General features: G+C 41.2%; 1 long non-coding RNA gene and 1 other non-coding gene across 2 annotated transcripts; both read right to left on the bottom strand.

Moving 5' to 3' along the window:
• Nucleotides 1-11,113: 11,113 nt before the first annotated feature.
• Nucleotides 11,114-16,346, bottom strand: LOC109022836. Its single transcript, XR_002002209.2, has 3 exons — nucleotides 16,258-16,346; nucleotides 13,314-14,006; nucleotides 11,114-12,431 (listed from the first exon to the last, which is right to left on the bottom strand). It is a non-coding gene; the product is annotated as an uncharacterized LOC109022836 (long non-coding RNA).
• TRNAT-AGU lies at nucleotides 16,097-16,170 on the bottom strand. Its single transcript has one exon. It is a non-coding gene; the product is annotated as a tRNA-Thr (tRNA).
• Nucleotides 16,347-24,806: the final 8,460 nt, after the last annotated feature.

Here is a 24,806-nt window from a genome sequence, read left to right as displayed (position 1 = left end):
TTTTTGTGTTCATAAAAGAGCAAATTACAGCTTATTTTCCAAAGCTCTTCTTAACATGAGTAGACTGATAACACAGCAAGAATTTGGAATTATGCCTCAGTGAAACTGTTCCACAGAAAGAGTGAAAAATGAACACATAACTTGCCTTAAAAAGTCCTTAGTATTACTCTTAGTATTCTATTGAAATTGTATTGTATTGTATTGAAAAGGACAACAATTACAATGTATTGGTGCATCAGGACAATAATCTGTTTAGCTAATTTCACTAAAGACAAAATAAGTTTAAAACACTAGGAAAGATGAAATGTAACCTGTGCTAGTGTGGATGTCAGACCTGTACAGAGGCTGTGAGTCAACACCTACCAGGAGGAGGACACAGAACATGTCAAGTCCATCACTACTAAGTCATGAGGTGGATTTCCATGACACAAAAAGCTCTGCTTTCGTTGCTGTGTCACACTGGATAAACAAATACTGTGTTTCTGGATTGTCAATGATCCTGCCAGCTACTGACAGTAACAGCTACAATGGTAAAAAACTGGTAGCATGTCATCAAGGATGGTGGGAAGCTAGGGATAGGAAATTATACCTGCCCTGAAGGTTTAATGTGTTCATCTGTTCCATGCTGCTTGGGCTGTTTTTATTATTGCACATTGTACAAAATTTCTAAAAAGTAAAATCTGTCTGAAGTGTGCAAGTGAAGTCTGTTTAATGGAAAACCCAGTAATGTTTTCACAAATCAGCATGCTAATTCAGACCACATTACAGTAAGGGGAAAAAAAAAAAGGATAAGCATAAACCAGGAACAAAACTACTGTCAGAGATTTGTAGAATAATCAAAGCTGCTTCAACATTCAATGGAGTTTAAAACCATGAAAAGTCAAATTTTCTTATGCATAAAGAAAACCCTGTAATCCAATATACCCTTTAACTATGACACAGTCTGTGCAGCAGAGCTGTGGATCCTAGTTGTACATTCCAACCGAAGCATGAAAATAAAAGGAGAGCCTGTGATATATGGGTTGAAGAAGAAGGGAAAATTATTTTAACAATTGAACGAGACTGGCAGCCCTGTGGATTCATACACACATAGGCTGTAAGTATGCCTAGAGAGAAGGGGGAAAAAAAAAGGTGACTATGAGGATAATCAGTGATTTAGATGATCAAAACTGTTTTAGGAGAGCACTTTGTTTTCACAAAGCTTTAACCATACATATTGTTAGGATACAACATCATATGTAAACCAAATGCCTGAGGCAGTGAGATATTTGGCAAAAATTGAAAGACAAAATCAAGAAAATTTCTGCCCTTGCACTTTGATGTTTTTTGGAGGTTGAGTCATCTGAGATCCTCTTTCATCCACATCAACCTCTCACATGGGATCAGTGGTGCTCCTCTGAGCCGACATTCACTCATTCATTCATTTATCCTTGAGGGCAGCAGGAGATGGCTGTGTGCAGTACTCCCTAAGAGGCCATCCCCTCCCAGGATATCCATGTGCCTGTCAATCCAATTATCTCCTCAGTTAAAGGTGCCAGATAGGAAACCAACTAAATTAATGAAAAATATTATTTTAATAAAAATTAGGAAATAAAACTGCAGTAAAACCACTTGGGATAGTATCCACCAGGGCCTGTAGTGGCAGATGAACAGGAATGTAGCAAAAGGGCACCTACTTAAAATCAGAATTACGTGAAGGTAACTACAACTTTTCTAAAGAAGTAATTTCTGTACAGTGTTCTCACTCTGGGAAATCTCAGAACCAATCGTATTTCAAAGGGCATAGGGGAGAATCCTGCAGCAGGCAACAATAATAAAATCAATTTATACATACATTGTTCCATATGTTGCTCTATATATATTATACATTTATGAATTCCTTTAACAGAAAGCAATCAAGCTGATAGAACCAATGGGGTCACAAATTCTAAATTAAAAGTAGCTAACAGAAAAGTTCTTTGATCTTGTACAGATTTGAGAGGATGCCAGGGTAAAGCAGTACACATAGCACAGAAAATCCCCTGATCGCAGATTGGTGTATACATCTACAGCTATCAGTGTTCAAATACCCTTCATTAGAACACTTTTTCCCATGGCAGCACAGTGTTTGTTTTGTCCATGTCAGGGGAGGTGCTGTAAAGATTAAACCAGTTTTAAAACCTATCTGAATAAAATACCCAAACATTCATTTATACTTTAATTTGTATTCACATTGTCAGACTCACTTACAGACCTTTGAGATGTTTATAGATTTTTCAGTTGCTATCTCACACAGCCAGTTGTTTTGGGAGTTAACCCTAATTAGCTTTTATGAATCTGTCATTATTCACAAACCCTCTTGGAACAAATGAACAAAAATATGTGTATGCATTTGTCTTTTTGACTACCAAAAATATGGCAGCTCACATCTAATTGTCATGTAACTTAGGAAAACCTACTCTTTTTAGGGTATTCCTTTACTATAGTAATTTGCCAGCTTTCATAAATGACAGTAATTATAACAGTTGTTATTTTTTAATCTTACTTATTCCATGCTCTTCTGCTCTAACTATGAAAAAATAATAGTAATTACATCTATAAAAATGGCATTGTACTAGCTCAGACAAAGATAGTGATTCAAAGAGATAATATTTAATCCCATTATTTCATTAGCCAACATGGCATTGATCCATTTCCATGGCCACAGGTGCAGCAATCACAAATTCAACTCTTCTTGCTTCCCCTATTGTAAAGAACTGGTTTATAGTGATGAGTTAATTCATTCTCAGTCCTACATTTGCTGAAGTTAATGCCAAAGCAGTGCCCATTGATTACAAAAGGAAAAATCACAAAGGCTTCCTACTTCTCAAAAGCAAGACACTAGCAAATATTTAACTGCCAAGCAATTTTAAATATTTCATCCTGTGTCTATACATCTACTGAAATTAATCCCAGTTGGAAACAATTACAAATATTCATTGCAGTGCCCACATTTAGCTTGGCACCAACCTCACTGTTTTTTCTGGTAATTTACTTGATGCATCCCAGCACAGAAGGGCTCAGATTTCTGCAAAGCTCTGTCCAGAGTCCAGGGCACAAAAAGTTAACACAAAACCCATCAGTGATACGTAAATCTTGATGTGCAAACATTTGCCATCTTAATATTCCCACAATGTAACTTTGTTTCAGAAATATTTGTATTTACTGCATAACATATGCTCTTCTTCCTTTTGAGCAATTTCCACTCCCATGGTGATTACTAATATTCTTCCTGAAGTTCTTCACAGGGAGGAGCAGATGCAGAGCAAATATATGGAATATATGTGGATCAATTTCAGATTGTACAGTACCAACCATGAGCTCTGCAGCCACATTAGATACAATCACTGTCAGGAAGGCCTAAAAACAATAGTGCCAAGGCAGCCCCAAATTTACTTCTGTTCTCTCCTAAGGGCCTCATATTGAAAGCTGCTGAAATATAGAAACCAGCAGCAGCTGCATAATCAGTTTATGTGAAAACATTTGGAAACTAGTCAGGCATTCAACAAGACAGTATCAAAAGAAGGGACTAAATCCTTCTCTTAATTATAGTGACAAGTGACACTGAATTTGGACCACAATATCTAAACAACAACATTATGGGTCTTACTAGCACCTTCTTTGAGAGATGTGCTATCTCATAACAGCCTTGGGCTTCAATAATTCCAATTTGTGTTTGCAACTACTAATTCATTAATTCTCTCCTAATCTGGGTTTTGTTTCCACAGAACACAGCCAGAGAGAATGCCAGAAGAAATCACAACTGACCTCATGGGGAACAATGCTGAGGAGCACATGAAGCTCATCCTGTTCTTAGAAGAGCAGGTTCTGGCCACGGCAACCAAGGCAGTTGACTCATTTTAACCAGGTGTCCCCCATAAAATAGTCACCTCATGCTTTAGTTTTCAAAAATAGCAGTCAAAGAACTGCAGACCAGAGATCTGCATATCTTTTCAGCTGGTTAGAGTCAAGAAGTAAAAGTCTTGAGGGTTTTTTTTCCATTCAATATGCAAACTTTATATATTCAGCCAGTGTAGATAACACAGAATAAGGATTGGGTTTGGTTTGCTTTAAAAGTAGGGAAATAATAGGATATTGGTACCCTGATCAACTAAGATCATCAATAAATAAAATGTTATGGTTATTACATAAAGATAACTCAAATTACCTGGAGAAACACAAAATAAAAGAGCATAACCCATAAGAAGGAAAAAAACCCCGCCAGTGATTCTGTTCTGCCTGAAAATGACATGCAAATTAAAATGTTAATTTTTTTAAAAAATTAAGTCTAGTACTGAAAAAAATAACCACTCAGGGCTGGCCAAAGAGACCTGAGTCAGCATATTATTTGACAATTTTTGTTACAGTAAGTATTTATTTTAATAGAATTAAAATATTTTAATAATTTAATAATTTATTTAATTTATTTAATTTATTTTAATTATACATAGTATAATTAATCAGAAATAAACATGCAGAGATCATTGAATTGTTGGTATCAGTAATTTTTTCAAGTATTAAGCCATACTCATAGTAATTAGGGACACTATAATAAACTCTTTCTGAGCTATGACCTTCTAGCATATTCATGCAGCAAGATATGTCAAATGAAATAATATGTATAAATGATCATATTATTTGCTCTTATGATAGTTATAATTATTATGATATTTTTAACTTATTTTATCACTGGACAAAAATAGAGAAAGATTTCAGATGTATATAGTATACATACTAAAACCTACATTTATTTTAAAAAAATGTCTACAAACAATAGCTGGTCAACCCTTGCATCATTTTTAAAAGGCTGCAATTCAGACAATTTCAAAATATTTCTCATGTTAAAGTATTAACAAGGGCTTTTTCAGAAAAAGCCATCACTCAACAGTTTCCATAGACAACAAACAGCTAATTATAGGGGCTAATTGTGTTTAGTCATTTGTAAGTAAATAATAACCATAAATACTACAGGAGATAAGGTCAGACCTTGTTGTTTTGATAGCACTGCACAGTTAACAGCACAGGAAAGAATCTACCCACTCAGCTTGAATTGATTCATCTTTTCCTCCCTTCATTATGAATCAGATCCTTTATTGCTTTTTTATTGAATGAAAACCTCACTACAGCACAGTCAGTGGGAATTTTGCCATCGCTGTCAAGTGAGGTCACTGCTTGATTACCTCTCCAAATAATATTAAAAATAACCTTGTATATTTAAACCTTAATCATCAATCAGTTTTTTGAAAGAAAGAAAAGTTGCAAAAAGAAAAAAAGCCAGATGCCTCCCCCAGGTGTGATGTTTCAAATGATGTAAAACAGAGAGGAGCTGCTGGCTTTCTGATCCTTGCTGAATGCATGGTAAATGCACCCTGGCCCTTACAGGATGTGAAACAGAGCCCCCCACAACCACTCTAGCAGCACATGTACACCCATGCAATCTGTGCAATCTCACATCTCCAGGCTTAGAAAAGAGCCCTAAACCTGCAAGAGTTGTGCTGCAAGTTCCACAAGTCAAGTCTGCACCTCTCTATCATAATGAAAGAGATGTACAGAGACTGCAGAGAGATTGTAGCCATTAATAAATGCCTTCAAAATATACTGAATTTAAACTCATTTGTGGATTGAAAGGTTATTTGGCCAAACAGGAATGCTACATGTAGGAGGCCCTATGTCATGGTTTGGAAATGATTTAATGTTCCAAATGAAACACCACAAACTACCTGGCACTCCTTCACTTCTCCCTCCCCCCTGCAGTGGAACAGCGAGGAGAACTGGAGACACAGAAATGTTAAGATCACAAGAACTATTTACTGGAAAAAGCAATGACATAAGAAAATGTACAGAAACAAGATAAGAGCGTGTACCAAGCAGATGAACTGTTCACATGCAATCAGTTACCATGCAGAACCTTGTGCCACCCAAACACACCCTCCAGAAAACCAGAAAGACACAACACCACTGCAGATGGTGTGAGGTGGTATTGGATAACCCCAGGGTCCTGGCCATGCCCCTCCTGGCTGCTGCAAGAGTTGAGCCATCCTGCCTGGAGCCAGGACATTTTCTACAGCATCTACATCATGCCCAGATGCTACACCTTCCAACTGCATATATATGTGTGTGTGTGTGTGTGCAGTTGTATATTTACATGCATATATATGTGGGGAGAAGGAGAGTGGGAAGGAGAGAAGGGAGAGAGAATATGTGCTGTCTAGTGGTTGCCACTTGTACCCAGAGCTCACAACTGGGGTGTGCTGCAATCCAGACTCGCTGTCTGTGGTAGTGATCAGCATCATTCAGCAACCAGTATTATACAATTCAACATTACAAACAGTTCTCACCCAAAAATCAAATCCCCTCGAGGTGAATATCGTGGTTCCCCATCACTCTGCATCACCCACCAAGTGCACCCAGGTCCCTGAGCAAAAGCAATCCCACACATGGGTTTGCCTTTCCCTGGGGCACGACGAATCCACACTGCCCTCCCTAACACATTTCTCATAGGCATCACAGGGACTTTATCCCCTGCTGTTCTCCATGGAGCTTTTGACTGAGCAGGGCCAGCTCCATCAGCAGAGCCTCTAGTGAAAACCAACCAGCTGGCCTTCTCTCAATGTAGATGCCAATGTCCAAAGGTCCCACCACCCATTGCTTTCAATGTGGTTTTTAACAATCCATTGCAGCGTTCGACTTTCCCAGAGGCAGGTCCATGACAGGGAATGTGAAACACCCACTCAGTCCTGTGCTCTCTGGCCAAGGTCTCCATGTGTCTATTTCAGAAATCAGTCCCACTGTCTCACTCAGCTCTTTCTGGGGTGCCATGTCACCACAGGACTTGTGTTTCAAGGCTGTGCCTCAAGCAGTGGCGTGAGACAAAGGATTCATCTCCAGCCAGGGTTGTTTCCACCATTGTCAGCACTGCCTTGGCAGGTCTGGCAGGAGCATGACATCATCAATTTGCCTGGCCTCTCCTTATTTATATTTCCACCACTGTCCCCCCACACCACAGAGGCTTTACCCATTTGGCCCTGCATGTTTCAGTCACGGATAACCCGGGAGATGGTACCTGTGGTTAAAGCCACCCCTCTATCACAAACCCATCTGCATGTTACATCTTTTCCCTGATGACCTGAGGTGTCATGGGCCCATCAAGCCAGGAATAACTCAGCCCTGTGTTGGCAGTGCAGATCCAGCTGAGACACTTTACTCTGGCAGCCCAATCCACCTGTCTGTTGTTGGGATGTCCTTTGGCAGCCCCACATGAAGGACTTTGACAGCCACGTTCTCTGCCAGGCACGGATGTTTTGCCACAGCTCAGCAGCCCTGATGGGTTTCCCCTCTGTGCTGCCGACTGCTCCTTTCCCATCACTCCAGCCACCCCCACAGGGCATTTGCCACCATCCATGAGGCACTGCAGAGCTGGTGTTGGCCATTTCTCTCTTTCAGCCACATCCAAGGGCCTTTCAGCTCTGCAACCTGACTTGATCCACCTTGTGTCCTCCAGGAGCTTTTGTGACCCATGGTGTAGGGCTCCATGCAGCAGCTTTCCATTTTCAGAGTATCTCTGACACAGCAGTGAAGAGAGCGCATCGCTTTTCCTCTTCTGGTGGCTGATTGTAATGGTGGGGCTTCCTCAGCACATCACCTTCTCCTCCTCTCATCATGGTAATCTGAAATTTTCACCTTCAGGCCAGTTTGTGGTAACTTTCAAGCTCCCTGGGCAATTGGGGTTTCCTGTTCAAGGTTGCTGTGTGATCAGAGTGATCCCCTTACTCCCCACGGCATCAGGGCCAGGATGTGTGGAAGGGACTTCTCCTCTGAACATCCAGCCCAGCACTGGCAGTCGGGGTGCCAGGAGAGGCTGTGCCTCAGTGTCAGTCCCTTCTGATCAGCCCTTCAGAAGGTGCCAGGATCTCCTTCTCAGCTGGAGTGTAGCAGGCTCAGACCCTTTGTATCCCCAGCTCCAGAACCCCAGAGATCATTCTCCAGTCTCCCCAGGTACTTTTGGCCAGAGGCTGCAGGAAGGACCATTCTCCCTGGCTGCAGTGCACAGCAAGATTTCCCCTGTCCTGTCCTGACCAGCCCAAGGGCTATTGCATGTGCAATCTCCTGTTTAATTTGTTCAAAAGCTTGTTGATGTTCAGGACCTTCCTTGAAAGCATTCTTCTTCCAGCTCTCATGGCAGAGAAGAGGGCTGACAATCTGACTGTAACCTGGAATATGCATCCTCCAAAATCCCACAGCACCGAGGACAGCCTGTGTTTCCTTCCTGCTGCTTTGTGGGGACATAACTGATATTTTGTTAATCATGTCCACTGGAATCTGATGACATCCATCTCGCCACTTCATTCCTAGAAACTGAATTTCCTGGGCAGGTTCCTTAACCCCACTTTGGTTTATGGCAAAACCAGCCTTCAGGAGGATTTGAATTGTCTTTTCTCCTTTCCCAAAAAGCTCCTGTGCTGTGTTCCCCATACAATGATGTCATCAATGTACTTCAGATGTTCTGGAGCCCTTTTCCAACGCGGTGGGAATCAGTCTGTGGCAAACAGTGGGGCTGTGTTCCCACCCCTGGGGCACTCAGTTCCAGGTGCACTGCACGCCCTCCAGGTGAGAGCAAAGTGTGGCTGCACTCTGCTGCCAGGGGAATGGAACAACCACCCAGGTGATGCTGATGGTGACACCACCTCTGACTGTCTGACCCCAGCTCACACTGAAACTCCAGCATGTCCAGCCCTGCAGCTCTCAGCCATGGTGTGACCTCATTGTGGCCACCACAGCCCACTGTCAGTCTCCACTGGGCTCATGCACAGGCCAGTGGGGCTGCTGAAGGGGGAGCAGGTCTTGCTGGGCACTCCCAGCTCTCCAGTTCATGGATCACCCCATGTGTGGTGTCCCAAAATCCTGGTCAGTGCCAATTGCACAGGGCACTCTTGGGGTGCCCATCGGTACCTGCTGCTTTTCCAGCCTCAGCAGTCCCACAGCAGTCAAAGGATTCAGCTGTTTAATTTCCTCTGTCTCCACAGCAGCTCTCCCAAAGCCCAGTGATGTCCTTTTGTGTCCTTGAAATGTCCTCTCCTGAGGTAATTCACACCAAGGATACGCACAGGGCCTCTGGACCAGTCATGATGGGGGGTTTTGCCATTTGTTCCCAGTCAGGCTCACTTCAGTTTCCAGTACAGTCACTGTGGGGACACCCCTGCCAGCCCAGGAACAGACGGATTCTGCCCCTACAGCATCCTTGAAGAATCTCCTGTGGTGGTTGTTCCTCCTCTCAACTCCCACACCTGTGCTCCAGGGCAGAGGTGGGGTTTCCATCCCACTTCCTCGTGTCCTCTCTGTGATCATGCAAGTAAAACCACAGGTTACCTCATGGTGTGTCCCCTTGTTTTGGGGTGACTTTATGATGGTACTCTATTCCCCAAGCATCTGCTTTATGCCCAGAAGGGCTGCTGCAGCTTCAAGGGGAACCAGGGTACGGGGCTGGAGCCTGAGAACCCAGGGCAAGCTCTGCTCAGATCCTCTCTCTGGGTGCTCCAGAGGCACGGACTGGGTCACTACATTGTTCCTTTTGTTGGATTCAGTTTTTTGCTAGCTTGTTCCCTTTTTTGGTTTTTTGTTTGTTTGTTTGTTTTTGCTAGCTTGCTGGGTGATGGAGGCAAGTCACTTTTTTCTCAATAGGACACTCTGATGTCATTGCTTACTTTGTAAGAACAGATAATGAAAACGTTAAGATGAGCCTACAAGCAACAGGTATAAGTTCTGAAAACTGCTCACAAATTAAACCATCCATATCAATATTTTCTACAAGCAGCAAAGGAATAACTGGGAAATGTCTTTGTTTTCCAATATACAGACTTCAGTATCCTAAACAGTTCTCCCCCTCCATCTCCCCCAAAATTCAGAGCTGACACTGTGGCAAATCCTTCCAAGATACATACATCACATTTTACAGCCATGACACTGTGTAGCTGAACATGCCTACTGAAGAATGACACATCACAGCACAGCATGTCAGGAAAGACAACAAAGCAGTCCTACAAACTGGGGTTAACAGGCAATGTGGCATCACTTGATGTTTTTATCAAATGTTCTCACCCAAATCTTTGTGAATAATGTGCAGGCAGCAATGCCAGCTCCCAGGCAAACTGGAAATATCTTCCCCCAAGCCTACAGTCAGTGTTGCAATAAACAGCCACTAAACATTTGGCAGCCTCTAATACTTCCCTTCTTTAGGCAACTGCCACTTTGATAAAAGATATCTCCAGATATCTCCAAATCTGCCTTCAGGAGCCACTTCACTTTTTCCTATTCACAGACATGGAAGAATGAAAAATTCAATTTGATTAGGTCTGTATTTGAAAGTTCAAGACCCCAAGCTGGAAATCACCAGAGGCTGGTAGGGTATTCTGGCAAAATATTGCTGCCTGTTTGCCCTGTGCTTATGTTCTGCCCTAGACATGTGCTGTTGGCCATGGTTATTAGAGAGGACACTGGGCCAGATACACTGTCAGTCTGATTCATTTGAGCCTGGATATTTTCTTAGGTTAAGTAATAATTAAACTGTTGTTGTGGTGAGTTCTGGATACAATTTCACAGAGCAAGCTGGCTATGAAATGCCTAAGAAAATTATTAATCACAACAGCACAGGAGAGATCTGCAGAATTTCTTCTGCAGCAATTCTGGCACTTTAAGAATTCTCTAAATTTCCATATACTGGCTTTCTATTTCACCACTTCATATTTTTATATAAATACTAAGCTGCTAATATATTATTTCACATGTTATTCTTCCATAGCAGCTTGCTAGAGTCCCAGGAGCTGATTCTCAAGAACAGTTAGTTTTGTGCTCCTAATTCAGCAATTAACCAGTAACAGATACAGATCCCATTCTGGCAACTGTCTAGGGTAAAAGCTTATTAAAAATGTACCTCTCAGGATAACTTAAGTTATTCCCTACAGATCCTTAGAGGTACTGCATAGGCTGTGATTAAGTCAAAGAAAATATGGCAACATATCATCTTTTTCCATCACCTTATGTGCAACTTATTTATTAAGTGTTCACGCAGTGTGTCAGTTAGACACCAAAAGAGAAAACCTGCAGCAGCAGCAGCTGGAAACAAAGCTAGAATATAAACCTGACACATTGCATAATTTAATTTCTGGGCTTTAAAAGTCATTTGGCTCAATCCAGAACTCTATAAAGCAGTTTAGTCTCCTATTGAAAAAATAAATATTCACTTTAGAACACATTTTCCAGTGAAGCAGCTGCTGTTAGACAACAAGAGGAAATGTATAGGCAGGCAGATTCCTTGTTTCTCTCTTTCTCATCTCAATAAATTTGCCACCATTAGGATAAATGAGAAGCCTCTAGAACACAAAATTCTCTTCCAATTACATACTTAAATATATTTTTATTTATTCTTCCCAAGTTAATTTGTAAGGCTTTCATGAAAGATTGGAATTATGGTGTTTTCTATTCCAGACAGAAAATATTTTATTAGACTAATTCAAGACAAGGCCATCATGAGAGGAGGAGAAGGTGACGTGCTGAGGAGGACCCTCCATATAATCAGCTACCAGAAAAGGAAAAGTGATCTCTTCACTGCTGTGTCAAGAGATACACTGGAAATGGAAAACTGCTGCAGGAGTCCTGCAGGATTCTGATCCCCTGGCCATGCTGCAGGCTCTGATCACACTCAGGGTGATCCATTCTGTGATCCTGCAGGGCACTGAGGTCTGGCTGCCAGGTCTGGAGTTTCCCAGAGCCTCCCCCCTCCAGCCCTTCTTGTTGGATTGGCATCACACTGGCACCTCCAGTCCTCTGGGACCTCCCTAGAGCCACAGCTAATGGATAATGGAGAGCATTTTAAGCTTCCATTTGAAGGAGGCAGTCATAATGGGAACATGTCATAAGAAATTGGGTGTTCACCCTACTTTCTTTCAAATGTGGCCATGTGGTTTACATTTGGCATCAACAAAAGTTACAATTGGAAAGATTCTAAAATGTTTCTTAAATATTCATCATAACCTGCATGTTACACTTAACCCTTCACAGGTAATATCAGTCATATATTGATGCCATAATCACACATCTTCATGTAAAATGTTTTAGAGATTAAAGTAGGAGAAGAATCTCATCAGAAAAATACTGGCCTGTAAAAACATGCATTACATATATTTCAGTGGATAAACATGAAATAATCTTAACAGTTAATAAGCACTTTCAACAAGAAGGCTAAAACAGTCCTACATGCTACATTTCCAATTAACTCCCCTGTTTAATAATTTCAAAAGTTCTATTTGCAAGTTGATTTTCTATCTCATCAATGAGAATTTCTCAGAAACAGTCTAAATGCATCTGTGAATGCTGCCAGCATTATTGAAAAGGCTTTGTCCCAGCATGACCTGAAGTCACTGAGGAGAAAAACAAGAACATTATTTTAATAACACTGATTTTATCTGAAAGCTCAGAGTGCTTCATACTACATTCATTAATTCTCCCAGCAACTCTGTGAGAGCAGGAGGTATTATTGCAATTTTGCAGATGGCAAAAGAGATGAAAAATTAAGAGCAGTGTGTGCAGATCCAAAGAACAGCTGAGGAGCAAGGACAGGGCTACTCTGACCAGGTGCTCCTGCTCTTTGGAAATGAAATAGATCACAGTTGAGTATATATGGATTTTCAAATACAAACTTTGCAAAGTACCAGTAGCATAAGGACCAGGGGGCCTATAACATGCTGTGTTTTAGAGCAGTTGATAATATAATTATATAGAGAGTACAACTGCTTTACCTCACTGGATATTGATGTGATGACAAAGCATTTGGGTGAGGAGTGGGAGAAGGAAACTTATTTAGCTCACATTAAAAATGAAAAAGGAAATATTTATGCAAAGACAGCTGTTACTGCCTGCTACCTGGCACACCACGTATAAGCTTTAACACAGTTTTTACAATATTCACAAATTTGTTACTACAATCCTACTTTAGAGTTAAGCAGCCCTCTTCTGGTCTATTCACAAATATAAATGCAAAAGAAACAAAAATCCCCATACACACTCAACATATACATTTAGCTTAAGAGTCAGTGATTTGTTTAGCAGTTGTAAAGTACCTTAAAAAACTTTGTAAAAAGTCAAATGATAAACAATACCGAGTATTTTTGGCATGATTAGTATTTTGATCTTTTAACAGAGGTTTTTTTAATCATATGCATTAAAGCACTTTACACAATCCCATTGGTGAGTATTTGCCTTGGGTTGCTCCCTCTACTCTCATCTTAGCAACTAAATATTACCTGTAACAGAAGGACCTGATGCTTTAATCCTGGGGAAAAAGAAAAAAAACTGTCAGGAAATAGTTTCACTGAGGTTAGCTGGATGGACTGAATAGTCCAGTTGCCTACTTTGGCAAGGAAAATGAGTGAGTGGTGCAGTGCTCAGCTAAAATCAAGACCAAGTTCAATAAGCATAGACACAGTTTCCATTTGCAAATTGCAATCTGCCCATATTTCCTATTTCAGAATACTCAAAAACACCCAACCTTTTTTGGAGACAATGGAATTTTGCCATTCATTAGACAGCACTTACCCTTCCTCCTCACCATTTGCACAAAGGTAGTGTAAAACACTGGAAAAGATGAATGAAAAAGCAGATGGACTTACACCTTTTTAGGCTGACATATTGCAGTTTGAAAGGATCCTTTTTGCCTCCAAGGAAAAGCCTGGTAACAAATCTCAGCAATAACTGCACACAGAGATGTTGTTACAGCAGAACAGGCACAGTGAAGTGAGTGTCACATTTCTTATTAGTGTTGATTGCTAAATAAGAGATACAGCAAATTGCTCAGCCCAGCAGGCCTTTGACCACACACTCTGGGCAGACAGAAAAAGCTCAGTGCTCAGATAAAGGGATTTCATAAATACATACTTACATCTGCCAAGGTTAAGCCAAAACAAGCAACTGGATGATGTTTTTATACCTCCTTCAATCTAGGAAAAAAAAATATATGCCTCAGTTTATTCAATTTACTTTAATATTGTCTTATAGGATTAATTCCCATGTAGGTATAGAGATCATCTTTGAAATTCAGGGATTTCAGAAGTTGGGGCTTCACAGAAGCTGGGACTACATATTTCTGACTAATGTATAAAAACAGAGTCTTGCAAAATCCAGACAAATCAGGTCTGTGCTCATGAGCCAATTCAGATTCTGACTTTGTCCTTCTTCTTCAAACATAATCATAGAATCATAGAATCATAGAATCATAGAATCATAGAACCATAGAATCATAGAATCATAGAATCATAGAATCATAGAATCATAGAACCATAGAATCATAGAATCATAGAATATGCTGAGCTGGAAGGGACCCATCAGAACCACTGACTCCAAGTTTTGGCCCTGCACAGACACCCCAACAATCCCATCCTGTGCTTGAGAGGATTGTCCAAACCCTTCTTGAGCCATGACAGGCTTGGAGCTGTGACCCTTACCTTGATGCCCCAGGACAGGGATGTCCCTCCTGGCTGCCAGGGCCCTGCTGGCTCAGATCCAGCTCCACTGAGCAGGACCCCCAGGCCCCTTCCTGCAGCTGCTCTCCAGCCTCTCATTGCCCAGTCCATGGCCACAGCCAGGGCTGCCCCGTGCCAGGTGCAGAATCCAGCACTGCCCTGCTCAGCTTCACACGCTGGGGATTGCCCATCTCTAATTCCTCTAATTTGTTGAGGTCTCCCTCAAGGGAGTCAAGTTTGAGTTTCCAGGCTTGTTTTAGGGTGGCTGTGTTAACACAGAAAGAGACAAGCCCCTTCCAGAGCCATCTTGGCTGGCTCATCATGCCATTCCTGCTGATGCATTACTAAAGAGCATTCACAATTTTTATACAAATGACTAGAAATCCTTATATTGGTGGTTCTCATCTCCAAGCCAAAGAACAGAACCTCGCTGGAAACTAGCAGAGTAACAGCAGGTACAAATATTCAAAGTAAAAGATGACTAAGTAATCTCTCTTCTGTGCAAGAGCTGAGAACAAGTCTGTTTCAGTGGTTGCATTCACTTTCTTTTCCCAAATCTTCTTTAATTTTCACTTTCCATTTGTCTAGCTCTTCTTGATTGCTTTTAGATAATATCAGTCTATGGGAGGTTAGTCCCAAGCTACTTCTATTTTTTTTTTAAATATATATCACAGTTTGCAATTATGGTTTGTTTTTATTTATGACATATCAGATACTACCTAGCCTGCATTTTTACAGTAACTGCTACTCAAATAAATGATTCCTGCAGGTAAACCAAAATGTTCATCCTGCACATTAAGCTTTATACATTACATTTGAGGCTACCAACAACTGTGATTTGGGTGCTGATCTGAGTCCTGAAAACCTTCCCCCGCAAATGTTGCTGTCAATCCATTTACTCCCATCACTGCTGTGTGAGCCCCAAAAAAGCACTTGAGTATACAGTTATTAGGTTGGAACTCATATTAATGGATTTAAAGCCTTTTTTATCTTTAGGTTTAGGGATGGATTCTGCCTTTCTTTAGAGTAACACAAATTTGGAATATTTTTGCTGAACCTAATTCCCAAGCCTAACAGAGCAAGGTTTGGCTTTTGATTTTTCAAAAAATCAAAAGGAAAACCCTTTGTCCCTCTGTTGTATCACTCATGACGTGCTTATTGCAACTTTCACTTGGAAAAGCCAGGCTTAATGTGACAGCAGCAGGTCAGAGGTGAAAGGCAGGTCTCAGTGCTGATGGACAACAAAAGTCCACAGCAGCAAACACTGCGTCAGCAGGCAGAGGAAGGAAAACAGGCAATAATAGCTTTGTTTACCCTAGGGGCTATTGAAGATATGGCAATAAGAAGAAAAAAAAAAAGAAGTGAGAGGCATTTTCCTGACTCTGTGCGAATAAAAGCTGCTGGGAAAAATCTTCCCCGGCAGGGGAGCAGGGGCAGCGCTAACCTACAGCTGCGGGGTGCCGATATCGCTGCTCTCGCCCAGCCGCACACGAGCGGGTCCTTCCCGAGCCTCGGCCGATCCCCGGGCGGTAAAAGAGCGCGGCGATAAAAGAGCGCCCCGCTGGCGCAGGCACCGCTGGGATTCGAACCCAGGATCTCCTGTTTACTAGACAGGCGCTTTAACCAACTAAGCCACGGCGCCGTGCGGGAGCTGGGCCCGCATAGCGCCATTAACCGAACACCGAGCGCGGCCCTGCCCCGCACACACACCCGCCTTGGTACAACGCACCTGGAGAGAGGAGGAAAACGCGAAAATATCCGATTTTCGGGCATTTCTAGGCGAAACTAATAGCCTGCCTCATCCTGCAGTGCCTCGGCTGGCCGCGGTTCATAGCACAGGATACAAAGGGAAGGTCGGGTCTCAGACTGTGCAGTCATGTGCTTTGTGATCTGCGTTAAAAATGACAATATTGGCTTTTGCATTTATGTATTAGCTTTTACATGTTGTTATCGATGGTAAGTATTTGGATATGGTACAATTTGTAACTCCTTTTAGCTGTTTGTTAGTATAACACAATCTATACGTTTTGCACTGTATACCTTGTAGAAATAGTGGTGTGATGAATATTTTATATCTATGTATGCCTTGGCAAAACACAAAATGTTGAAATGCTCCTATGTAACTAAGGGAATGGTGTAATTATGTTGTTTTCCCCCATATCTGGTGACCAACCTTTCCAAGTGATAACAGTGACACAAACCAGAACACCAGGGAAGAACTGGAGAAGAACTTGCTAACTCCTTATCAGGGAGTGTGAAGCAACAGGATGAAAACACCAGAAGAAATAAAATATATGGACTTAACCCACAGGATGTCATGTAGATAAGTCAGAGTGTAAAACCAAAGAAAAGAGTTCCTGAAACATCAAAAAGCTTACAAAAATGTTTGAATAATGTATTAAATAGATGAATATGCATGTACCTCAGTAATGTAACACTATATAGATAACACTTTAATCTGCTGCTGTCCCTTTTTATTCCTTTATTAAACTTTTAAAAATTCTAGAGAGTGAACTTTGTTTTTCACAATCTGTGTGCACACACCAGCACAGTGTGTGTTTGTACAAGCTTATTTAGCTTCATACAAGCTAAACACCCAGAAAATGTGCATTGATAGATCTTTCAGAGCTGGTGGGGCAGCCACAACCCAAGGGAATCGGGAAAGGATCCTGCTGGGAATAGACCTGTGGCTTTCCAGTGCCTGAGGGGAGCCTGCAATAAAAACAGACTATTTACAACAGCATGTAGTGACAGGGTGAGGGTAATGCCTTCAGTCTGAAAGAGATTTAGGTTGGATATTAGGGAGAGTTTGTTCCCTGGCAGGGTGGGCAGGCCCTGGCACAGGGTGCCCAGAGCAGCTCGGGCTGCCCCTGGATCCCTGGCAGTGCCCAAGGCCAGCTTGGACATTGGGGCTGGGAGCTCCTGGGACACTGGGAGCTGGCCCTGCCATGGCTGGGGTGGGAATGGATGGGCTTTGAGGTCTCTTCCAACCCAAACCATTCTGTGATTCTGTGATTACTCACTTGGAGTGCAATCAGAACCTGCAAAGTGCAGATTGCTGTGGCAATTTAACAGGCATCCAAGACATATTATAGCCAAATTAGAGGTGTTATTCTCCAAATAACTCCTAGGGGGAGAGCAGCCATCCTGGCTCAGTCCAGAACAGCCTTACAGCTTTCTCATTATTCAAACTACAGTGGTACAAAAGCCAGCAAGAAATGCAGATAAATCTCCATCTTATGAATTGTGCATAATTACCACATTCTGCAGCAAACCTACACTGCACACAGATGTGAGGACACTGCTGCAGGTGAGAGCAGTACAGGGCTGAAATATAGCACCCAGGCATTAAACAGGTGATGGTAATGGACAGAAAACAGCAATAAATAAAAGTTCCTGCTTTTATTAAAACCAGAATGTAAGAATTAATGTTTCTCTGTTTTTTCTCAATTTGGGAAATAGAGAATTCATTCAAACTGGTCCCACCATTGATTCAAAATGAACCAAACCGCTAAAAAGATACTGCTTTTTTTCCTGTTTCAATGGGAAAAATGGAACTCAAATTTTTCTATCTGAAAAGAATAAAGACTGAAACAACACTTCCAATTCTGATACAAGATTAATTATTTTATTTATTAATTATTATTTTAGGAGAATTATTTAGGATAATCTTTTCTAACATATAGAAATTACTTCTGTACTGCTAACTACAATAAAGCCAAATTAACTAATCTATGAAACATGCATATTTTATGTGATCTGCTTCAAATAAAACCAAAAAACGTGAGGAGCATAGACTTTTTTAAATGTAGGTATTACTTACCATCTCAAATTCTGGGTGGAATTACTATGGCTATAGAAGAAATGAGAAGGCCTAGCTCTAAAGAGGGACAACTTAATGTAACTTCTTCATTTCCAGAACTGTCCACCTGAGAAAGTGCTGCACCATGTCCCTGTCACTTAAAGCACCAGGGTCACCTAGCACTAGGGAACTGGGCTAAGCTTGACAGCCTCAACACCAATATTTCCTTTTTCTTTGCATGCTTGCTTTTTAATGTTCTGTTTCTGTGGAGAGAAGGAAGGATGTAAACATACAGATACACCAGAGTTTAGCATTGCAAAATGAATACATGTGCTATCCAGGCTCTTTTTATTTGCTGAGAAGAAACTCTCTCCTAAAACATAGCTACAACTCCATCCAATGGAATCCTTAAATGAACTTGTTCCTCAAAAGAGTCATGTAAAAACTTATTAACAACTGACTTGAAAATGATAATATCTTTATAGCTAATTGCCAAAGAATATACTGTTCTAGGGAATTAAATCACACAAATCCAGGATGTATTCCTGCCTATATCTAAAAAGGATGGGCAAGGCTATCAGATAATGAAATGCTCTTAAAACTAGCAATACATTTTGCATCTCTTCATCAAACTAGTGACCAAATAAGAGCTCAGTACCTTTAAGGTTAACTATTTACAACCTGCTGCATTTGTATCCCATGTAAAAGGTATGATTTTGTCATATATGCCAGATACAAGTGATGTTTACATGTAAACTCTGAACACCGTGTTTTAGTTTTGCTTTGTCATACAGACTAATAAAAAAGGGTTCTTCTAACAGGAAGTCAAGAATTTATAAAAAAATAATTATATCATGAGCTATTAATCATGCCCTATCAAGACAGCAGTTGTTCCTTTCAGATACTTCATAATATTCTTAGTTTTGTAAATATTAACACATACGTTTAGCAGACACAGTGTCTCAGTTTGAAAGACGGGTGTCTGCCAAGGAAGGTGGGGAGCTGCCTTGGAATGGAAAATACGAGCCCCTTCCCTCCGAATCATTATAACTGTGAAACCGCTGAGCTTTCAGGCAGAGATACGGGGCCAGGAACAGCAGTTCTTTACCAGAATATATACCTAAAGCACAGCAGGGCAGCGGGCAGCGGGCAGGCCCGGCCCGGGCCGCACTGCCCCGGCCTTCACCGCTGCGGCTGCGGCTCCGCCCGCGCCGCCGGGGGGCGCTGTGCCGCGGCACGGCCGCCGCGCGGGACACGGGGCTGCCCCCGCACACCCGCAGGGGCAGCCGGGCCCCGCCGCTCCGGGCCCCAAATGGCTGCGGCGGCGGCCGGAGCGGCTCGGGCGGTGCAAGGTGCGGTAAAAGCTCCAAAGCCAGGTGTGGTAAAAGCTCCGGAGCCGTGCGGGGGCCCCGTTAAAATGTATCGGAAATCCAGAAGCAGCGGCAGAAGAACAGCCGGGCTGCCGCAGGCCGCAGCCTCTCCCTCCGGGAAGGGAGTGGGGCTCGGTGAGGCCGGGGCTGGAGGAGGTCCCAGCTGAGCAGCTGCTCTTGCCAGCAGAAGCTCACCCACAGTAAGGGAATCGGGGCAGGATGAAAAACCCGCAGCGGCACCAAAACCACCCCCAGACACTCCGATCCCGAGAGGATGAGGAGCTGAGCCCGGCCCGGGCAAAACCTCGCAGTGTCTCTGCACTTGCCAAAGAAAATCTCCAGCCGAGAGACTGCGCCCTTCCTCCTCCTCCTCCTCCTCCTCCTCCTCCTCCCAGCCACATTTTTCGTCTCCCAAGTATCATCATTCCCATCTTTAGGCAGCAAATGGGAGAAAATTCCATGAAAGGAGAAAAAAAAAATTCAGGAAAAATCCTAACCTCCAACACACAACTAAAGAGGAAAAAATACATTAAAATTTTATTGACTTAGAAAATTAAGGCGCTGTTTAAAAATTAAAATACAGGTACTTTCAGAATTGTTAGTTCAACTGTGAATAAAAGCAAAGGAGAATAAAACATACTTTCAGGTTGAATACTCATAAGCCTATCTGTGTATGTCTCCAAGCCACAGGTGCCTTTTTCCACATAGAAATGCTATTTAGTTACTTGAGTTACCTAACTCGACAGGCACCACGAGGGTGTGACCCCAGATTGATCTGGTGGCAGCAGTACAGGATTCATCTTCATCACAGCATTCAGATCTGAAGGTGCAAAAGAAAACAGCCAACTACATCCCAGTGTAGGAATTCATGTGGGCCACTCGCAGTGAAGAGGAGCTGTTCCAGAACAGCAGTGGTCTGCAGGAACACTTATTTCATGTTGTGGAGGCACCAAGAGTTATCTCTGATGCATTAAGAAATTACTGGGCAGTAAGAAATGGCTCCCCACAATGTCCACTCAGACACAGGTAAACCGGGAAATCTGATTATTTCTCTTTATTCATCCAAGCATCAAGGAGACATGAAGCTACAGATGATGCATTGTGTACTTATAGAATCCTAAGTATTGTCTGCTTCAAATATTCATGTGCTGCATCAAAGCAGCTGAGAATATCTATGAAATTTTTCAGGCACGTATTACTGCCATGTGTGGTCTGGGCTGTAGGTACTAACAAATGCATAATTTTCCTAATTATTATAGATCAGTACAATATTTACTGAAGGAGAAGTTTTTTTAAACCAATTAATATTAGGAGGATAACTGTGAGTGCTAAATTAATCTTTTAACATGCTGTGCTTTTACTCCATTATGTTTCTTTTAATATACTTCTTGATGGATATATCAATTAAGCAAGTGTTCAAGTTGCCTCATTAAGACAGAACCTAAACCATCAACTTCAATTTACTTATTTAGAGGGACAGAAATGTCTCATAATTAAATATGTTTTCCTGAAAATGATGAATTAATTACCTACATGATTAGAGTGGTCACTCATAGTGTATCTGAGATGTCCAGATAGGTGCTGAGATACATCACCCACAAGTACAGAGATACCTGTCCATCTTGGCAAAAAAGAGAGGAACTAACAGAAGCCTCAAATGCTTGTTTGAGGAAACAGGTGTATGACATTAAAATGTATTAACATTCTCCTGTCTTTATATCCTATATTTTTAAGTTTTTGTCCCAGGTTGCCGTGCACAAGTACTGACTATCAGCAGCAAAGCGGCAATCTGATACAGCATTGCTGCCCCCTGACACCCAGATGAAGAACACAGGAAGAGTGAGCTTTTGTAACCATTACAAATCTCTCAAAGAGGATCCTGCAGCTTGGACATCTCTGTTTCCATCCAGCAAGGCATCAGAAGCATATTCTGAATTTTAATCACACAAAGAGTTCTGTGAACTCTCTGGAGCTGCTTTACAATCCCATAGCCAGTACAGGCTTAAAAAGCCTTATTTGAGACGTCATTTTGTATGACTCAGCCCAAGTTACTAAGGAACAAATGAACAGGTGGTTTCTCCTTAAAAGCAGCTTAATGGGAAATTGTTCAGCAGTTACAACCCCCCTGCATTTTAATACACAATTAAAAAAAAATAAAAAGCAAAAAAAAACCCCTACCCATAAATAAAAAACATCCATCTATCTCTATGCATAAATTTCAACTCAAATATTCAGAGGGAAAAGATTAAAAAATTCTAGATTAAAGTCCAATTCTCCAGGCAGTCAGAAAAGAAATCTAAGTTCCAGAACTCTAGTGCTTCCTGAAATCTACAGATGGGGAAAGATTATGATCATCTCTTACTGGAAACAATGCTGTAGTCACTGCAATTTAAAAGAAACCTTGTGGTGTTTCAGATTGAATTTCCCATCCAAAGTAATTCCTAATTCCTCAAAGACAATTTTATTACCATGTCTAGTAGCAGACTCTCTGTGATTATTGCTTTAAGAATGCAAAGCTAAATTGGGTGAGTTTATTTAATGCCATCAATATTTTAAACAGTTGATTTGACATCTCTGTTGTTGCATCCTTCCTTCTTAAAATGGTAATAATGCCCTAAATTGACATAATGGTTTTCCTGTGTTGCTGACTTCAAAGTGAGCTTATTGGGTGAAGGCTCAGGAGATCATACTGAGCAAATCTCTGGCACTGGGAATGACTTTCTTCAAAAGCACACAAGGAAAAATGATATGGAAAAAAGAACTCACCTCACTGAATTCTAATTGGTACAATCCATTTGAAACACTTGTTATTTTTAAATCTAAATGAATTATCATCAGGTTCTGATTCAGTGGAGCTAACTTTACATTTGTAGGGCTGCTTATATATTCTGAAGCCAATTCTTAAGGAACGTCAAATTCACTGACCTGAGTGGAAGCCTCACAGAACTGAGGTCTCAGTAGCAAAATTACCTCAAAAGGAAAATTATTGTTCAAAAAACAATCACTGTTGGTGTAACTTGGGCCCATTATCTCAATTTTATTATAAGTGTATGCTGAAGAACGGTAGGTTTAATGTCTTACAGATGAGTCTCTTTGCCTATCTCAAGTAAGGATCTTCAAACTAAATAGAATTAAACAGACCACAAAAATTTTATTTTTTTTAATAAGAATTTTTTTTTAAAAAATCAAGAGCAGCATTAATGAGAAGTAAAAGTTGTAGGCTTTTACAGGCTGCCTAGAGCAGCTGTGGCTGCCACATCCCTGGAAGTGTCCAAGGCCAGGCTGGACAGCACTTGGAGCAACCTGGGATAGAGGAAGGTGTTCCTGCCCATGGCAGGGGGGTTGGAACCGGATGATCTTTAAGGTTCCTTCCAACCCAAACAATTCTATGTTCCTATGAAGTTCTTTAGTAAAACAAATAAAAATATTAATCAAAATTTACAAATGGGTTATGGTGCCTGCCTGACTGTAAGCATCTACCACAAAAACCCAAGAGGACTGCTGACATGCAGAGTAACTCACATTTCAGAGTACCACAGGATCAGTCATCATGCCTTCACCTAGGTAAAACATCTTCCATTTCCATGATTAACCCAATTACTTCAATCAGATTTTTGTTTGTGTAAGTACAAAGAGATTTTAGAATCAGTCAAAACAGGGAACATAAACTCCCTTCATGATGTGTTCTATTGTTTGTCTTCAATATGAGAATAAAATCTTGTACCTCTGACTATAACTGCCCTTTTTGACACCAAGTGTCAGATCTACAGCTGCTCTCTCACAAGGACTTTCACTGGAAAGAGCTATCCTGCTAACTTGGCAGCTCCTGATAACAGACAAAACTTGAAAGTAAATTTATTTTTTATTTTTTCACTTATTTTCTCAGTGTATGTCAATGTACTGACACCAGAATGATTAGGAATGTCTCTAAGATCAAAGAAAAAAGAAGATCAAAGCTACTGTGTGTTCTTGTTCTATCGAGTCAAAAAAGTCTTGCAGTCAAAACTGCCCTTCTAGACTTACCCAGTCTTTGTCTGCTGCATGCACTATTAATCTTTGTTTTCCAAAAGATATGTGGACTGTCAGGTCATAGATGCTGTTTGTTGTCAGGAAGAACTTCAAATGCTTTCTCAGTACAGCTAGGCATTTGGTATCTACTTTTTCAGAGGGAAAGAAAGAAAATGCCTAAGTGAAAATTGTCAGGGCTGGCCCAGACCCCCATGATCCAAATCCACCATACTCTCCTGAATTCTAATTGCTTCAGCTGTTCCTGTAGGGGAGGAAATTAGGCTTATCTTAATATATGTTATATAATCTTGCCTATACATTGCTGTCAGAAAGTTCCCAATACTCAGGCAAATACTTTTAGATGGATTCTGAAAAATAAGTATTGCTCTGCAAGTGTTAAAGAATACTTAGATAAAAATTACAGAAATAAAATTTTTAAACAGAAATTAGACACTTTGGGCAAGTGGCACAATATAGCCTTTTCAGCACAAAAGAACATTCAAAGATTTACTATATTTCAAAAAAATTAATGGATGGTCTTATTTTCTGGACCTGATTTCAGTTTTACTTATATGTAAGAGAGCTGAATAGCATCTTGCTGCAGACAGAAAAAATTCCAGTTCCAAGTTCAGACAAAGCAGGGAAGTTTGGAACTGTCAATCTAACAGTTATTGAACTGTACATGTCATGACTAACACACCAAGACACTTATATCTCCAATCCACAATATATGCTTCCAGTTGCTATGTGTTTATTTACTCATCATTACAAGATGTGATGTTCTCCTTCTACATTTCCCGGTTTCTTTGAGCTAGCCTTCCACAGCTCTTGGCTAACATAATGCTGCTAAGCTGAACCTTGTCTGGACTTTTGATGCTTTTGGGCTTCTTGGGCCTTTTCAGTATGCCTGGAAAAGCTTCTGGTTATGGCAGAAACCTAGCACTGAACAGCAGGAAATCAAAATTTTAGACACTTTATTAAATTATTTCATCTGAATTAATATGACATTAATGCACTACTACTCGTTACCAATTCTTCATTAAGTCATGACAGCTCAATGTATGCCAGATCTCAATGCCTGCAATCTGCTTAGCACAG

This window comes from Parus major, chromosome 11 (assembly GCF_001522545.3).
Source record: "Parus major isolate Abel chromosome 11, Parus_major1.1, whole genome shotgun sequence".
In the NCBI taxonomy this organism is placed as follows: Eukaryota; Metazoa; Chordata; class Aves; order Passeriformes; family Paridae; genus Parus; species Parus major.
Note: the sequence above shows the minus strand (reverse complement) of the source record. Positions and strands in the feature narration are given on the sequence as shown.